Consider the following 20,053-nt stretch of genomic DNA (forward strand, 5'->3'; position numbering starts at 1 on the left):
AGTAGCTCTGATGGTGGTGAGGTGACCGTGTGGTCATTACAGGTGGTAGGTTTCTTTGAAGAGGTGGGTTTTCAGGTTCCTTTTGAAGGATCCAAATGTGGTGGATAACCGGACGTGTTGGGGCACAGAATTCCAGAGGATGGGGGATGTTCGGGAGAAGTATTGGAGGTGATTGGGTGAGGAGCGAATAAGCGTGGAGGAGAGAAGGAGGTCTTGGGAGGACCGGAGATTACGTGAGGGAAGATATTGGGAGATTAGTTTGGAAATATAGGGAGGAGAAAGGTTACGGATGGCTTTGTAGGTCACTGTTAGTAGTTTAAACTGGATACGTTGGGAAATTGGGAGCCAGTGAAGGGATTTGCAAAGACGAGAAGCAGGAGTGTAGTGAGGAGAGAGATTACGGTAATTAGTCGGGCAGCAGAGTTAAGGACGGACTGGAGGGGTGTGAGTGTTAGAAGGTAGGCCACAGAAAAGGATGTTGCGGTAGTCGAGGCGGGAGATGATGAGGGCATGCACAAGCATTTTGGTAGAGTGAGGGTTGAGGAAAGGACGGATTCACATGTTACTTATTTGGTCAGTATTTCACATCAGTGTTTATAAGCCAAAACCAGGAGTGGGTGATAGTACAGAAGTGGTGACGTGTTCCTTTTATACTTTTCCTCTGATTGTTCCACTCCTGATTTTGGCTTACAAATACTGATGTAAAATACTGACCAAATCCTGATCGTGTGGACGTGGCCTAAGAGTTAATGTAGAATGCTGAATTTACGTTTTGACCTCCAGCTTTCTGAGACTCCTGAATGACCGGTATGCCCTGATAGGTGGCACTATGGAAGTGCAGGCTGCATCGCATATAGCAAGGCAGACTAGTGTTCCGGAGCCTGGGAACCGTGGGGTGATGCCCCCGAGGGAGCTGTAATGACGGCCTATTGTCATCTTCAGAAAAGGAAGAAATAGATGTAATTGAGAAATGGCTGAATAGAAATGTAAAGACTTGACAGAAGAGCACGACTCGGGGATTGTGTTTTGTTTCTAGGTAGAGATACCCCAATAATTATGCATTTTAGAGTCCCTTCTGAAATGTAAAGTGCTGCAGAATATGTCGGCGCTATAAAAATAAAATTATTCTTATTATTTATTATTAAAATGGGACTATTAAATTTTATAGTATCATGTACTGCTTAATGATTTCCTGGACATATAGGAAATAATGCGCATCCATTTAAGGCTCCCATCTCATACGATGCCAACACAAATTGGACCACTGTGCGCGAAAAGGACATGTTCACACGTTTCAGAAAATTTCTGCTGCAGATTTGGTCGCAAAGTGTTACTTGCGGATTTCACCCTACTCCACTAAGCCTCGAATAGGGTGAAATCTGCAATGAAAAGCATGCTGCAGGTTGGAAATTGTTGCAAATTTACTGTACATGTGAACTTGGTTTTGGGAATACATTGGTGCAGGAGGACCTGTAGGCAATTTGGAGTAAATTTACGGGACTACTCTTTGCATATGCTTCTGATGTGCCTGAAAAATGAGCTGAGAACCTTGTATAGATTTTTTTTTATTATTATTATTATTGCTGTACCTTTCCATGCAGGCATACGTAGCTTTCCATGACGCAGCTCTTCCCAGGTAGGAACCTCACACGTGCACACAAGGCTGAGCCGTGTCTGTGTTTGTACAGGTGAGGCTGGTACCTGCTGGTCCCAACCTGCCCTTTACACTTCTTACATAATCCTTGGGTGGCACCGCATGAAACTCTTAGGTCCTATCAGAATTTTCCCTGCGTGCTCACTGAAGGGGCATACTGGAACTTGTAGTGCTTTGACATTTTCCAGGTATAGTGATAAATAGTTGCAGGCTTGCACAAATGATGGTGGCAGGTTTTCTACCAGGATTTGCAGCATGGACAATCCACCGTGTATTACATTCCGAAATCTCATCCATGTGCACAAAAAAAAAAAAAACTTAATCTTTGGTGCAGATTTTTCATACAGTTTCCAGTGCAGATTTGCGATATATATACTATAGAATGAATCAGAAAACCTATTTTTGCAATGGTGGATTTTTTGCTGCAGCGTATAACTCCCATGTGGAATTACCCTCAGGGTTAAAGACGGAAAAGTGCTGGGCCGCTGCCAGTCGATCCCCCTTCCCAGACCAGATCCCAAAAATACGACATAGGTTCAGGAAATTAAAAAAACTTCTTTCCCTTGGCACACACAGACCTGACTCCAGCTTGTGTTAGGTAAGACATTGTATGCACTGCAGCACGCAGCGTCCTGGCCAGTGTGAGCACCATGAACAGGACTGGGCAACCATTACAATTACTGGTTAGTGTTGTAGGATACCCAAATGCAAACTCTGTACCCCCTTGGCATGCCATTTTTAGAACCGCTGTCCCTTTATGTGGCAGGGTGGCTCTAGGAGCTCCCTAGGCACCAGGACCCAGGTGTGACTGCAGCCCCTGCCCCCATAGCTCTGGCACTTGCATTGGGGTCATTAACATGTGAATGTCGTTCATCTACATAACGCCTTTTCCCTTTCCAGTATTCCTCTCTGGTGCCTCTGGTCAGAGGACCCCGTCTTTCGGCCTGGCACACACCGTGCCATACAGACAGATGACCTGATCGCAGCTTTACTGTGGAATCTGACCTGACCGTGGAACACATGATCTGGAATGTGACTCTTGTACATGTCGGTGTTTCCTAAATGATTGATAGACCTGTCACTTTAAATTCTCGATAACTCTTTATCCACCCCAAGTCACACGGAACCGCCGGCATCTAAACGATCGGATTTGGCTATTTCTGACTATGTATAATTTATTAGGTCCGGGGATTAGACAGCGTCTTGCTTTTAGCTTGGAGCAGCAAGTCTATTCATGCACTATTTAGTTATCAGGGTGCCTGCGGACGCTCCTTCTTTTCCCTGTTCCCCATAGAGGAGTCATGGCAGTGTAGGAGTTAATCTTTCATTTTATCCTTTGACCCAGTGTCACACCTGCAGGTGAAATTGTAACCCTTTGCATTGCAAACAGCGATATCGGGGTTTTTTGTGAATGTAATCAAGAGATAATTGTGGATAAGCCAAATACCCTGTGACGTCAGCAGGGGCATGGGAAATGCTGAACCGCAATATTAAGGGAAATTCCTGGGAATTGACAAATATCATACACAAGTTTATTGACCCTTTCCATGTAAAAGACACGCAAGGAAATGTTACCCGTCACTGGCTGCATTGTTTGGGAGCCTGTGTACTACAGCGATTCTTCAATTTGCAGATGTAGCAGAGTTGAGGTTGTCACCAGCTGCAGTTTTTGCTTGGCCTGTGTATTATAGTGGTTCTTCAGTTTGGAGATATAGCAGAGCTGAGGTTGTCATTTCATCACAAGCTTAGTTTTTTATCACACCTGAGAAACAACTTCAGCTTTTCGTATTATCCCAAAGTTTGGCTTTAAGGGGCGCTATACAATTATCCTTTAGGATTGGACCAGACGTTACAGATTTGCGCTGCAGAACCCACCCTTAGAATCCGCTCCAGTTTAGGCTAATATCAGAAATCTGTGTCTGCGTCGACATCCATGAGATGCAGATCGTTATCTGCATTTAGCATTCATTTTTTTCCCATCCGTTCTTGAAACAGGGAGACTGAACATTTTTTATTCATTGTGTCTTAGCAGCAGGTCAATTAAAAATCTGATACGGTAGAACTCGGCTGGAACTTTGAAGTACAAAGTCTGTGTTCTATGTTCCATCTATTTTATAGGGATCTCCATAGACTTTAATGGAGGAGTCTGATCTGGAAAACGGATGAGATTCTCCCTGATCAGATGCACAGATCAGTGTTGTGTGTATGGAACAATGAAACTCTATGGGTCCGTGTCAAGAAAACAAGAGTGGATAGCACTGGGACATGTTCCACGGACGTTTTATACTGTAGCCTTGACAAACCCGACCAGTTTTCAATCACAATTTGCCATCTTGTATGTCTCCTTTCATTGGGATTCCTTCCTGGATTCTTCTATAACATCATTCTGATTGCAGACGGCCCTATGATTCCATTCTTGGACAGTATGATCACCGCTCCTGTCCACGCCTTTGCCCTACTGATCTGCTCTTCATTGTGTTTTGTTCCAGAATATGTATTGCTAAATTGGAAAGAATTTGACATCTGGACGCCTTGAGCGGTGATTGCTGCCAACGCTCACAGGAGATTGTCCTATTAGAGCTGGTCATTGATTATATTGGGTTTTGAGCTACAGTTACAGTGCCTTGTGAAAGTATTCGGCCCCTGGAACTTTTCAACCTTTTCCCACAGATCATGCTTCAAACATAAAGATGCCAAATTTAAAGTTTTGATGAAGTATCGATAACAAGTGGAACACTATTGTGAAGTTGTACGAAATTTATTGGTTATTTTACATTTATGTGGAAATTTAAAAACTGAAAAGTGGGGCGTGCATTATTATTCGGCCCCTTTACTTTCAGTGCAGAAAACTCACTCCAGAAGTTCATTGTAGATCTCCGAAAGATCCAATGTTGTCCTAAATGCCTAATGATGATAAATATAATCCACCTGTGTGTAATCAAGTCTCCGGATAAATTCACCTGCTCTGTGATAGTCTCGGGCTTCTGTTTGAGGCACAAAGAGCATCATGAAGACCAAGTAACACAGCAGGCAGGTCCGTGATACTGTTGTGGAGAAGTTTAAAGCTGGATTTGGATTCAAAACTTTAAACATCCCAAGGAGCACTGTGCAAGCGATCATATTGAAATGGAAGGAGTATCATACACTGCAAATCTACCAAGACCCGGCCGTCCCTCTAAACTTTCATCTCAAACAAGGAGAGGACTGATCAGAGATGCAGCCAAGAGGCCCATGATCACTCTGAATAAACTGCAGAGGTCTACAGCTGAGGTGGGACAGTCTGTCCATAGGACAACAATAAGTCGTACACTGCACAAATCTGGCCTTTATGGAAGAGTGGCAAGAAGAAAGCCATTTCTCAAAGATATCCATAAAAAGTGTTGTTTAAAGTTTGCAGCAAGCCACCTGGGAGACATACCAAACATGTGAAAGAAGGTGCTCTGCTCAGATGAAACCAAAATCAAACTTTATGGCAACAATGCCAAACGATATATTTGGCATAAAGGCAACACAACTCATCACCCTGAACACACCATCCCCACTGTCAATCATGGTGGTGGCAGCATCATGGTTTGGGCCTGCTTTTCTTCAGCAGGGACAGGAAAGATGGCTAAAATTGATGGGAAGATGGATGGAGCCAAATACAGGACCGTTCTTGAAGAAAACCTGTTGGAGTTTGCAAAAGACCTGAGACTGGGATGGAGATTTGTCTTCCAACCAGACAATGATCCCAAACATAAAGCAAAATCTACAATGGAATGGTTCACAAATAAACGTATCCAGGTGTTAGAATGGCCAAGTCAAAGTCCAGACCTCGATCCAATCGAGAATCTGTGGAAAGGGCTGAAAACTGCTGTTCACAAACGATCTCCATCAAACCTCACTGAGCTCGAGCTGTTTGTCAAGGAAGAATGGGCAAGAATTTCAGTCTCTCAATGTACAAAACTAATAGAGACAGACCCCAAGCGACTGACAGCTGTAATCGCCGCAAAAGGTGGCGCAACAAAGTATTAAGTTAAAGGGGACAAATACCGTATATACTCGAGTATAAGCCGACCCGAGTATAAGCCGACCCCCCCTAATTTTGCCACAAAAAACTGGGAAAACTTATTGACTCGAGTATAAGCCTAGGGTGGAAATGCAGCATTTACCGGTGAATTTCAAAAATAAAAATAAATCATTATTTCCCCATAGCTCTGCCATATAGTGCTCTGCACCGTTCATTATTTCCCCATATCTGTGCCCCATATATGCTCTGCACCGTTCATTATTTCCCCATATCTGTGCCCCATATATGCTCTGCACTGTTCATATTGCCCCATATCTGTGCCATATAGCGCTCTGCACAGTTCATATTGCCCCATATCTGTGCCCCATATATGCTCTGCACCGTTTATATTGCCCCATATCTGTGCCATATAGCGCTCTGCACTGTTCATATTGCCCCATATCTGTGCCCCATATAGTGCTCTGCACCGTTCATATTTCCCCATAGATGCTCCACATAAATCTGTGCCGCTGCTGCTGCAATAAAAAAAAAAAATGCCATACTCGCCTCTCTTGATTGCAGCTCCCAGCGTCCGGTCCCAGCGTCTCTCCGCTCTGACTGATCAGGCAGAGGGCGCCGCGCACACTATATGCGTCATCGTGCCCTCTGACCTGAACAGTCAGAGCGGAGCGGCGCCGGGAAGATGGAGCGGCGCCCGGCGGCTGGAACGGGGACAGGTAAATATGACATACTTACCTAGTCCCAGCGATCCTGGCGCTCCCCGCCTGTCCCACTGTCTTCTGTGCTGCAGCCTCTTCCTCTATCAGCGGTCACCGTTACCGCTGATTAGAGAAATGAATAGGCGGCTCCACCCCTATGGGAGGTGGAGCCGCCTATTCATTTCTCTAATGAGCGGTCCCACGCGACCGCTGAAGAGGGGAAGAAGCTGCAGCACAGAAGACCGTGGGACAGGCGGGGAGCGCCAGGATCGCTGGGACTAGGTAAGTATGCCTCAGCGCCCTCACCCGCCGCCCCTGCCGCCCACCGTGACTCGAGTATAAGCCGAGAGGGGCACTTTCAGCCCAAAAATTTGGGCTGAAAATCTCGGCTTATACTCGAGTATATACGGTAATATTGTACGCCCCACTTTTCAGTTTTTGAATTTCCACAAAAATTTAAAATAACCAATAAATTTCGTTCAACTTCACAACTGTGTTCCACTTGTTGTTGATTCTTCACCAACAATTTACATTTGGTATCTATGTTTGAAGCATGATATGTGGGAAAAGGTTGAAAAATTCCAGGGAGCCGAATACTTTCGGAAGGCACTGTGCTGTATGTACATTACTGCCGGTTCCACCACTGCTACATATACTGTATGCCCTTTACTGCCGGTTTCACCACTGCTACATATACTGTATGCCCTTTACTGCCGGTTCCACCACTGCTACATATACTTTATGCCATTTTACTGCTGGTTCCACCACTGCTATATATACTGTATGCACTTTACTGCCAGTTCCACCGCTGCTACATATACTGTATGCCCTTTACTGCCAGTTCCACCGCTGCTACATATACTGTATGACCTTTACTGCCGGTTCCACTGCTGCTACATATACTATATGCCCTTTACTGCCGGTTCCACCGCTGCTATATATACTGTATGCACTTTACTGCCAGTTCCACTGCTGCTACATATACTGTATGCCCTTTACTGCCGGTTCCACCGCTGCTATATATACGTATTCCCTTTACTGCCGGTTCCACCACTGCTATATATACTGTATGCACTTTACTGCCAGTTCCACTGCTGCTACATATACTGTATGCCCTTTACTGCCAGTTCCACCGCTGCTATATATACGTATGCCCTTTACTGCCGGTTCCACCGCTGCTACATATACTGTATGCACTTTACCACTGGTTCACCTGTTGCAGCAATAGTTGCAGATACAGGACAGCACCTAAATTGTGGCCTTGTGATAGGACCCTAATATATCTTCACTGATGACACAGTGGTAATAAAAGAGACAATTGGCCTTGTGTTCAGCTATCTTTCTAGAATAGGCGATTGCTGAGTTGTAATGGTAGTAATATGGCACTTATAGAAGTATATGGACCTGTCTGTACCTCTCTACGCCCCCTTGTTACATGCGGAGATATTGGATATATTGCCTACGTAATAAGGTGTTGTGTATGTGAGTCCTATATCAAGCTGGTAGGATTATTGGCATGATGTAAATTAGCCGGGACCTGAGTCCTGTGGGGCCTTTTCCGGACAGATGGGGATATTTACTTTTTGGAGTTAGTGGAAATTCTCCATTTAGCATAACACGGTGGCTGACATGTCTTAGACACAGAGTCGTAGACATTATGTGACTTGCAGTGCGTGGTACATCTTACTGTTGTAATGGTAGCACTTTGCCTTTTAGGTCCGACCCAGATTTTAAAACGTGGTTTATCACTAGCTTGTAGTCTTGTCTTTTTTAACAACTGTTGATCTGCAGATGTTTGCAGTTGTTTTTACACGTAATGCATCAAAGTAATGTTGTGATCGAAACACATGAAAGGCTGATATACGGGATGGAGCTTCGTGATAAGACGACTGAGACCATCCAGAAGAAGCATGGCAGACTAGAATCAAGTGGTCGTATAACTCATTGTTCGATGTGGTCAGATTATTTATCTTCTCATCAAAGCGAGTGCTGATACTGAGAATCCTTGAGAAATAAAGGCACTTTTCATTTTGCTAAATGTTGTCATATGAAGCAGAGCTCTGGCGCAAGTCATCCTCTGCCACTTATATTTTGCGTTCTGCAATTTTGGAAACACAAGACAAGTAATCCAAGTCATATAATTTGTCTCTCTCGATTGTAAGGGTCACCAGGCTTTGTGTAGATTTTGCTGGTTTGTGGATCCATTAGCAAGTGGCATTACAGGAATAGGAATAGATCGCTATAGGGTCAGTACCTGGAGCAGGTGCAGATCATGTTCTGCATGATGGAAACTGCAGTGGTGTGATCGGCCGCATCCCTCCTGGAGCGGTGACCTCTGCCCAGCTTGCAGGAAGATGCCACCATGATGGCACATTGTGTGTGCTGAACTTACAAGGTGTGTTGGTGACTGCATAGAAACACACAATAGGTGCTATGCTCCCGAATCGCAGCTCTGTATGCCTGACGTTCCTTTTGACATGTTTGTCACTCCCTTGGAATTGTTTTAGTTTGTCTTGTAAAACATCAGGCTCTTGCAGAAAGACACCAGATACCCTCATATTATTGTTTTATTTATACCTACATGCTCCCTGCATTTTAGTGAAGGGTGTAGCTGGTACAGTTCATTCACCTACATGATTGAAGCAGTATATCGGGTTATTTTCTTTCCAAATTTCTATCTGCGTTGTTTTGTCGGCCTGGAGCCATAGATCCCGGATGATTCAGGCAGGTTCCTAGAATTGTCAGTATACATGAATGTGAAGTGTTGTCATCCAGAAATACACAAGGGTGGTAAACATGCAACTAAGAATAGAAAAGGTCAGGGACGATAATCCTGTAAAGGTAAGTGGCTGCCGAAACGCATCAGCTTTATTTTCAGCAAACTTTAAATTCTCATCATCTGTGATACTTTTGCTACCAGCAGCATTGGACTTGAGTTTACTATACCACCCTCTAGCCATATAAAACCTTTACCAGGCCAACAGTGCACCCCCATCACTAAAACGACAAGGCCGAAGCGCTTTGCCGGGCACTGAGCCAAGCGCTGGATTTTCTAGGAGCCCCTTTTCAGCTACCCCCTTTTATGAGAAAACAAATGGTTAGCTTAGCGTTTCTGCCCCTTAGTTTTAGCGATATGTGGTGGCCCCCTCACGTGATGCCTACCAGACCAGTTACTGAATCATTCTCCGGAGCTCCCCTCCTGATGCAGAAGCGAGGCACCCCAGAGAATCCATTTAACCTGTATTGTAACTTTGAGTGATATACGGTACTTTATTTGTGAATCCTTTCATAAGAAGTAGACCCCAGTGTGGTAATTAAGTGGTCCAAATTAGGTTGTCTTCTGCCGAGCTTTTAGTCTGGGCCCATGAACTCTTACCTAATGGGCCTGTCCTCTATAGGATAGCTACAGAAGATTTCACATACTGATGGCCCATATTTCATTTATGACACGTGGTTTATGTAAGTTTCCCACGTGACCAGATATTGTCCTGACCAGCACGGTACGTGATGGGTCCAAAACAAACATCCAAGACAATTACATCTAACAACTAATAACCACAAAAGCTTGTGTGTGCTTTCAGTGACTGCCAGGTATCGTCGGCTTTTCGACTATTATTTACCCCATACACTCTCAGAATATTTGCACATTTATTTATTCAGTCATTCTGCCAAATATTCAGATTGTCAAAAAATACCACAGTGACATCCTTATTGTTACCACATCGCCGACATGCGGCAACACACCGACCTATTGGGCAAGTTAGAAAACTCTTTTAAATTTGGGATGGGTCTTTTGTTCATGATCCTTATCAAGCTGACATCACCACCACACAGAGCCTTTGTTCTGTGTACAACTGGCTTATATATCTTAATGGCACCTTCTTGTTACTGAATAACCGCCCTCACCTTCTCTAATAAAAAACGGTGTTATCTAATTTTATTACCTAGGTAAATACCCTGCAGTTCCCATCTGTCCATCAATACAATGCTGCAGTTCAAAGTAGCGTTATCTATGATTCTACATATAGCCCAACCTTGATCAAGCAGTCCCCTTTCCTACTTATTTTTTCCTCTAAACTTTACTTCGGTTCAGAAATAATTCCCCAGTGACCTTTTACACGAAGATATTCGAGACACACTTCACTGAAGAGATAATTCCCATTGGCACCCTCGACTTCAGCAGAGCTTGCCACCGGCACCCTCGACTTCAGCAGAGCTTGCCGCGGGCACCCTCGACGCCAGCAGAGCTTTCCGCCGGCACCCTTGACGCCAGCAGAGATTTTGTATGATCATCCTTCATACATATAGAGATTCCCACTTGCACCTGTCACAGAAAAAGACATGTTTCTAGTAAGACAGATTACATGGACTCTCTCTGATAAACTCTCTCTGATTGTGATGACCTGAGATGCAATTTATGCCCCGTAGAACTATTGGGCTTCTTTCACACTAGCGTCGGAATCTCCCCGTCGCAATGTGTCGGGGAGAGATTCCGACGCTAGCGTTTAACGCATTGCACAATGGAGGCAGCGGATGCATTTCTCCGGCGCATCTGCTGCCCAATTGTAAGGTGGGGGCGGAGTTCTGGCCGCGCATGCGCGGTCGGAAAAAGCGGTCCGTCAGGAGCAAAAAACGTTACATGTAGCGTTTTTTGCTCCCGACGGTCTGCCAAAGCACGACGCATCCGTCGCTCGACGGATGCGACGTGTGGCAATCCGTCGCAAATGCGTCGTCAATACAAGTCTATGGGGAAAAAACGCATCCTGCAAGCACTTTTGCAGGATGCGTTTTTTCTGCAAAACGACGCATTGTGACGGATTGCAGAAAACGCTAGTGTGAAAGTAGCCTTAGTGTGACTCTTGGATGGTCTTGAATTGAGCACATTGCTTAGCTGATGACCATTTCACAGGTGGTAGTGGGAAAAGTCTGATATAATAAAGTACCTTTAGGATCCTGAAGTAGAAATGCACTATATAGCGGATGTATGGATGGGGACTTTGCAGTGTGATGTGTATCTTCTATATTATTATAGAAGTATCATATCCACTGGGAACATGTCCATAACTTCTCTGTCCCAATGTCCTTCCTCTCTCAAATCCTGTTGTTTAGGAAGTTACAAGTTTATCATAAAAAAATCCTTCCTGCCCCACAGCCTGGGGTCCCAGGCCCTGCTGCCGCTTATCTGCGGAATGCACAGGTCATATCAGCTGGACTCACCCTTTAACTGCTTACAAACCAGTCTCTGACGAGTTTTATATCACCCATGCTTCTCTGACATGTCTGGATAAGGAAAGAGTATTCAGATTGCAACATGAAGCCCCGCCACCCCCCCATACACCTGGTACAGGGGACACCACTTATAGCATGGGACACAAATCAAGCCTTAACCATGGCCTGGTCAAAAGCTTAGCCTCTGCCATGATCTGGTTGGAAGCCAAGCCTATACCATGATTAGGTTAAAAACCAAGCCTATATCCATAATCGGTTTACAGGCTGAGCCTATTTTATGGCCACATCACAAGCCTTTACCATGATCGAATAGCCAAACCTATACTATTATAGGTTCTCAAGCCAATACCATGACTGGATTACAAACTAAGCCTATACACTGACCAGGTTACAAACAAAGCCCATGACTGGGTTAGAAGCCAACCCTAGATCATGACCGGCTTACAAGCTTAGACTATTTTAAGACCAGGTTACAAGCCAAGCCTATACCATGGCCAGGTTGAAAGCTGAGCCTATACCATGATTGAATTACAAATCAAGCCTTTAGACCAAGTTACGCTATAGGCTTGGCTTGTAACCCAGTCATGCTATGTGCACTTGACATGCAACCCAATTGTGGTATAAGGTTAGCTTATAACCCGGTCATGGTATAGGCTTGGCTTGTGACCCAGTCATGGTATAGGCTTGATTAAGTGTCTGTGATCTCAAAGTGCTCCACCAGCCTGCCGAATCTGCAGGGTATCATTTTTTGGTGTCATTTTTACTCATGCCCTTAAATAACTTCCTCAAAGGTCATCTATCCAAAGTCTGACCAAAATTCAAACACTTGTGGGTGTAGGAGTTTCGTTGTGGTTAAAGTGTGACTTCCAATGCTGAAAGAAGAACTGTCTGAGTTTTCACAACAGTAATAATTATTATGATATCCCTGAGCCCACAGCTTTATAATCTGAGGTCATAGTTGAATACCATTATATTAAACACAGTTCCCTTTAGTAAAACTACAGTTGCTAGCATACCTCAGGATGCCAACCTCTTAAACCGTAGAGGCTATTTCTCTAATCAGGACCCTGCCTCCGCTAAAGCTGAGAGCCACAGATCTCCAGTGACCTGTATTGATTTTCTCAGGTCAACTTGTAATAACCGTAAGTGACACACATCAACCAAATCTTCACTTGATTTCGGCAAGATCAGCCAACCATCTGATGTGTATGGGGGCTCTTGCCTCCTTTCTGATTGCACATGCCCATCTCAACATGGCTACGTTGCTGCCAGTGGTCTTGAGTTTGAATCATTGGCCGGATTCGTTCCCAGGACCCCATATCGATAGTTAACTCTATTGTCTTGCAGCGCTGAGGTACGAATTTCACCTCTTAATCAAGTTTGCTTGTTTTTCTCGTGTTTTCAGGTTTTTTTGGGGGGTGGTTTTGAACCTTTGGTACAACACCATTCATTGCAGGCTGTATACCATTCAGACATTACATCTCTGCACGTTAGGACCCATTTACTTCCAAGATTACCTCATAATACAATGTATATGGCTGGTGAGACGACTGCATGTTCTTACAGTGAAGGAATACTTGACGCTTTACAGTCTCTATAGATGAGACGTATGAGGACGGTATATAGGACATGCGAGGTAATGGAGAAAGACAATTGCTGTGATTGTTAGGGTATGTTCACACGTTCAGGATTTCCATCCTTTTTTTTTCCTGACTGTTTTTTAAAAAACTGCAGCTCTTGGCAGAAAACGCAGGTCCTTTTTTTGGTCCTTTTTTGGTCCGTTTTTGATGCGTTTTTTGATGCGTTTTTTGATGCGTTTTTTTGATGCAGTTTTCTAGCCAGAGTCTGTGTGTTTTCTAGGAATTTTTTTAGGGTTAAAATGGCTGAAAATACCCTAACCCTACCCCTAACCCTAACCCTACCCCTAACCCTAACCCTACCCCTAACCCTACCCCTACCCCTATTCTAACCTTAGTGAAAAAAAAAAAAAAAAAAAATTCTTTATTTTTTTTATTGTCCCTACCTATGGGGGTGACAAAGGGGGGGGGGTGTCATTTACTATTTTTTTATTTTGATCACTGAGATAGGTTATATCTCAGTGATCAAAATGCACTTTGGAACGAATCTGCCGGCCGGCAGATTCGGCGGGCGCACTGCGCATGCGCCCGCCATATCTGCCGGCCGGCAGATTCGGCGGGCGCACTGCGCATGCGCCCGCCATTTTGCAAGATGGCGGCGCCCAGGGAGAAGACGGCCGGACGGACACCGGGACGCCGGGTGAGTATAAGGGGGGGAGATTAGGGCACGGGGGGGGCATCAGAGCACTGGGGGGGGGCATCGGAGCACTGGGGGGGGGCATCGGAGCACGGGGGGGCGGGATCGGAGCACGGGGGGGGCAGCCACACTCCGCCCACGCACTTCCGCCCGCTCCCCGCACTTCCTGCTGCAGCGGTTCTGCACATCAAACCGCAGTAAAACCCGCAGATATATTTTTGATCTGCGGGTTTTACTGCGGTTTGGACCTCACAATGGAGGTCTATGGGTGCAGAACCGCTGCGGCTCCGGAAAAAGAATTGACATGCTCCTTCTTTTTTCCGGGAGCTATTCAGCGCGTCTTTTTTTTTACAATTTCCGGACCATGTGCACAGTGTGTCCTGTTTTCCATAGGGTACAGTGTACTGTACCCTGCATGGAAAACAGCCGCGGAACCGCAGCGGCAAAACCGCCGCGGTTCCGCGGTAAAAAACGCACTGTGTGAACATGGCCTTACAGCGAACGATCGCTGCTCGAGTTGCCTTAGATGTTGTTTAGAGTCTGCACTAATGGATTTGAAGCTTTAAATAGCTTTTATATGCCCCTCGTCATCTTGAACACTGTGACATAACTGAGTCACAGAGCATTTCCAGCGCTCGGAAAAGTTTCTTCGGAGTGAATTAATTTGTCCTGAATTTTAGATTGGCCCACAACATGGTGGCAGTATAGAGAAATGATCAGTATAAAACCTAAACGGTATGTTTACATGAGGCTTTTTTGCAATGTATTTATGCAGCATATTTGGCATTTCAAAGTACACTAATGTTTTTTTTTTTCGTTTTTTTTCCGCATATATTTTGAGCTCGAGTGTATTTTCAAAGACACATGCCAATTCTTTCAATGTTTTTGCAGCGTTTTTCTCTCCAATGAATGGGTGAAAAACTAAGTAAAAAACGCTTAAAAAATGCTTTTTCTGCCACCACTCTGAAAAAGCACTGCAAATACACAACATGTGAACATCCCCTGACACATCCTCAATCTTAGCTGTGTATAAATATATATTATATAATGCATTTGGCTGCAGGTTGCAACTTGGTAATACTGGAAATCGGAGTCTGTGATTTAAGGGTGTTGCATCACTGACCGAATTACACAATCGGGGCATTTTTAATTATAGGATTCTTGTTCCAAATAACAATCCTCATCTGCATACCAATGAGTACGTGGAACTGAGCTCAGCAACCTCTTCATGGATCAGATCCAGCATAATGAGAATATAGCATTAAAGGGCAGATCCACAAGAAAATCATTCGCACTTTCGTTGGGATTTGTTTCAGTGGATTGGGCTTAAAACCACAATGGCAGATTTTGCCACTGAATAACTTAATATCAAAATCCTCAACAGTACATTTCGTTGCAGATTTTGACTTGCCCGTTGAAATCAATGAGGAAAATTTGCCAGAAATTCATGACCATGTAAAAATTTGCACAACAGATCAATTTTCGCAAGTACTTCACTGGTTTTTTTTTTTTTTTTGCATTATTCCCTTACATTTTTTCTATGCTGAAATCGACACAGAATCCGTCGGTGTCGCATCTATCCTTATGGTTTGTTCACACAGGTTTGGGGGTTTTTTTGTTGGTTTTTTTTAGGTGGACAAATCCCGACATGGTTTTCAACAAAAATCCACATCTGGAATTCATTTAGTTTTTTTTAAGGTTTTCAGATTTCCTGTGGTTTTTGAAGTTTGTTTAACCCTCCCTCTCACCTTTATATTTTTGTTGGTGTTTTTTTTTCTTCTTCTGACTTGCAGGTGTCAAGTATTGAACATATTCCATGAGGAAGCTGCATCAAAGAGGCAACTTGTCACTTTTTTTTTTTTTTACACCTAGATGGGAAAAAAAACAGGATGTATGAACAGTGATGTGGATTTCCACTGAAATCGAGCAGTATTTGAGTTTTTTTTTTATTAATGGCAGTTTTGTGATGAAGGAAAGAAAAAATCTGTTTCGGGTTTTTGTGATGTTGTACTAAAGGTATATATGCATGCAATTAAATAAAATCGCACCTCAATTTCTTTTCTAGATATTTTTCGGCAGCACTTTCCTGCCCAGGTTGAAATTTTGCAGCATATCCATCGTGTGACCAGACGCTTACGTTTTCCACCTGCAAATAATGTCTAATAGCTAAAGTTTTGAGTCTGTTCTGTTATTAAAAAGGGAACGGGGCTGATCTGCATTCATAGACAGGTACTAAAGGAGATCTTTGTTACTTAAAGGCATTGGTGCCTGCTTATAAAAGGAGCCCTTTGTGTGCATCATGTAGGCTGCCCTCTCTGTTCTCATACATGGGAAAGATATGGCTGGTGAATAGCAAGTGTGATAACCATTCATGTCATGTCTGGGGCTATACCAGAGCGGATAGTGGCTAAACAAACAAGCATGAGCCTGGCAGAGAGAAGGGTGGGCTACCAAATTCCCCCACCCAGTAAACTGTTTGCTAAATCCTTCCATTGTGTCCGCTGAAATCTGATGCTAGCCATTTGGGGGTCTTGTAGGGGAAAATGTTGAACTGGAGGTAGAACAGAACATCTGAATGCAATTAAGGCAGACTGCCCTGCACCTTGTAAACCTCAGCTCCTTCCAATTTTTTCTATTTTTTTTTTCTCTCCCGGGAACACCATGCGAGATATCCAATCCCCCACTCCCATAGCGTGGGCTCGGTGCATTGTTATTTTCAGCTATTTTGGTTCCATTCAATCAAAGAAAAAGTTAAATAAAACGGCACGGTTCCACTACATCCCGCATTGCCTTGGAAACAGGAAAATCCGATCTTGATCGCCCCCCTTCATCCTTTAACGCCTTCCTAGCCGGGAAATCCATAATTGAAAAGCAAAGACTAAAGAGTTAAGTTGTCCGAGCCCTGTACTTGTGCTATTATATTACAGCACAGTAATCTCGAATTCTTCAAATGTAAGAACATCCCTTTCGCATTCACGGTGTTCTTTTGTGCCCATCTGTCACCTCTTCGTGATTACGGCCGGTACCCGCGCTGTTCTGTATCTGAGTATTTTAGTATTCTGGGTATACGGACGGGCTGTCAGGACGTACTGAAGGGGCAGCAGGGGTGTAGTGGGATGATTATGTCTCAGGTGATACAGTAAAGATTTTCTGTTCATCCACCAGGAAGAATCGTGTTAAATCTTCTTTTGTGACAACATCAACTTGTCCCCGTGGTTTAGTAATTATAGCCCTGACCCAGCCTTTGGCACAAACCCGTCATTCTCTCCGAGCCATTGTCAGTAATGAACTAAACCCATCATCTCCTGTTGCCTCTGAAGTTCTCGTTTTCTTACATAAGCTATGGGACAAGACAAAAGGAGATGCTGTATCAGTTACGTACGCTGCTTCTTACACGCTGAGGTTCCCACTAACATCGGCGGCAGGAAAACAGAATCCGACTTTTAATAAGATTTCCTCCACTTGTACCTGTCACGTACATGCAGCGGTTTCTGGACTCTCGCCATATTTTACATTGTAAACCGTATGGGCAAATGCAATCTACTGGTAGTTTTCCCAGAGCCCTTGGAGGAAGCATGGAAGCGTTGTATTGACCTTGTCTCATTCGAACCCAGAGCACCTAAGATTGTAGCAGATCAAGTCTAGGATGCCAAATTGTGCTCTGCAAACTTCACTCAATGCATTGCGGATATTCATCCGTGTAACGTTTCTTTGGGGTCGTATGTTTCCCAGTATATCCATATAGGACAAATGGATATCACACAGTAGTTCCTTTCATTAGGTGATCCTGGAGCAAACATTTTGTTTTTTTCTTTTTGGATTTTAAAAATTTTTTTTTAGCGTTTTACCTTGCCCAAATCCATTTACAGACCATTTACAGAAATTACTTTGGGCAAGCTGTAATTTATAGGAATAGTTTGAGCCTGTAGCACATAAGATGAAGGGTGCACCTGCTGTCGTATAAGGTACAGAAAGCGCTTCCCCGCAGCCGTCTGTCTGCAGGTGCTGCAGGCCCCCTCTTTTTGCTGCTCCCTTTGGTTCAGTACCAGGCAGCTGACCCACAGGTCTGTAGTGTTACACAGAAGGGATTGTGGCCATGTCTTATTGTTCTTTTGTGCCTTTTAGGGGGGAGGAGGGCACAGCCATTGTTACGCCAGTGTTTGGAGAAATTCCATCCCTGCTGCTCTATAATGTGTCTTTGTTTTTACAAACAAGCCGAAGAAATAACCCCCCAGCACAGGGGCTGCTGTACAGACGGCAGGGGGGAGAGTGAACTCTCTGACATGGGAATGCTCATCTATTAAGTCTTCTGAAATCAGCTGTCATGGCGTGGGGTTTATTAATCCAAACCAATAAATAGGATAAAGCATCGTACAATATAACCTGCAGAAATAGGATACACAAATTTTGGTTTTGACTGGCTCTACGATCCTTTATATTATATGAGAGTAAATGAAGTTGTTCTTAAACATATTAAACCTATTTATTTTTCTCAGATAGTTGTCCATTAGGTGGCACTGTTCTCTTCTTATCTGTCATGTTGTTTTGAGGTTGAAAAATCATTGAAATTGCATTAAATACAAGGATGGGTTCCAACTGTAAAACAAAACAGGAGATGCAGTATAATCATAGGAGTGTTATTCTCTGCTAAAAACCATTACATGGTGTACGGCGTATATCAGGGATGAGACCAATTGTGGTGGTTTCCTTACTTGAAAGTGTGCGGCATGTGTCAAATTCTTGGTGGGTCTCATTTCTACCTTCTCTCATGCTGTGAGGTTGGACTTTGACCTTCCATGATCCCTGAAGAATTTTAGGAATGTGTTGATTGGAAAACTTGTTCCTGCCTGCAGGCCCAGGAATCCGGTTGGTCCACCTATGGCGTACATCAGCCTAGTTGCTTTGCTTATGTTTATCACTAGAGATAAGACTGGCAATTCAAGTTTTGTTTTTTTCTACCCCTTGATGGTATACTGGAATATTGTGAAATTCTGGCCCTTGACATATTCCAGAAACCTTTATCACAGGTCGTATCCCTATAGATAAGAACATGGAAATTGCATGTTCTTGCTGACACTTATTAGTTGGGCTTCAAAGGATATTTCCTGCCATACCCATTAGAATATCCATTAGTTAGCAGAGGAGAGGGTCCGACCGGTGAGAACCTATTCTGGTCATTGTCATTAGTGTCATGCTTCTCTAGCGACCTATCGCTAGGATATGCCCTCACTTTTTAATCGGTGGTGAGAACCCACCGGTCTTGAGCATAAACAGGTTGCATTCCTGATTTTGCATTGCGCCCCCTTCACTGTTACACATAAATGTGGCCAGCTGTAGTTCCCTGCACAGAGAGGTCTCCAAGGCACCAATTTGCAAGGAAAAATGCTAAATCATCCACTTCATCTTCAGGATTGGTGAGGGTCCCAAAGGCCAAAGGTGGCATGTTGCATCTAGAGTTGAATAAAAAGATTCTTAAAGGCCCTGGTCTAGCGACCTTGTCAGTAGTCAATGGCCACCGGACAAGGGAATTGCGACCCTCTTCCTTCCTTCGGCATTATCGGTGCTTCTTCAGATTAGTAGACTGCGCAAAATCACTTTGTTGTGTTGTGGCACAACGGTCGTCCATGGCCACTAGACCAGGGCTCTGTTAATCCTTTTACTTATGTCTAGCATGTCCATTGGAATTTACTTCAATTTATAAGATTGGAAATCCCTTTACAGTAAATTAAAAATATGGAGACCTCCAATGGAGTATTAAATAGTTTGTTGATGGCGGTACTACCAAGCTTAGGAAACCATCGACCCTAGATCATTCTGTGGAAAAAAAAGAAAAGTACAGAATTTCCCCAATTGCACAAAAATGTAGGTATAACAGTGTATGGTGGGAAAAAACAGTGCAGTGAGTCCATCCAATACAGAAAAGTGTTCAGTTTCTCCTACCAGCCATTGAATTATGACCGCGATGGCTGTAATCTTCAGGACTTCATGGGATACTTTCAGGAAGTTCCCCCCCTAATAATTTTTGGTGTATTGTAGTAGAATAATACTATTTTGAAGTAACCTTAAGCCAAAGTCTACTGAAGTCCAAGAACTGTGTAGTGTCAACACCGGCAGCAAAACTTGTAACGTCATTTATAATTGTGAGTTATGAGGCCAATTTGTTCCAATTTTTGAGGCATTAGTAATCTT

The 20,053-nt window shown here is 43.9% G+C and overlaps 1 protein-coding gene across 1 annotated transcript in view; it reads left to right on the forward strand.

Moving 5' to 3' along the window:
• EEIG1 (estrogen-induced osteoclastogenesis regulator 1) overlaps positions 1-20,053 on the forward strand; it is a 58,687-nt gene that overhangs the window by 15,975 nt on the left and 22,659 nt on the right. The gene's annotated exons all lie outside the window — the stretch shown is intronic.

This window comes from Ranitomeya imitator, chromosome 2 (assembly GCF_032444005.1).
Source record: "Ranitomeya imitator isolate aRanImi1 chromosome 2, aRanImi1.pri, whole genome shotgun sequence".
Lineage (NCBI taxonomy): Eukaryota > Metazoa > Chordata > Amphibia > Anura > Dendrobatidae > Ranitomeya > Ranitomeya imitator.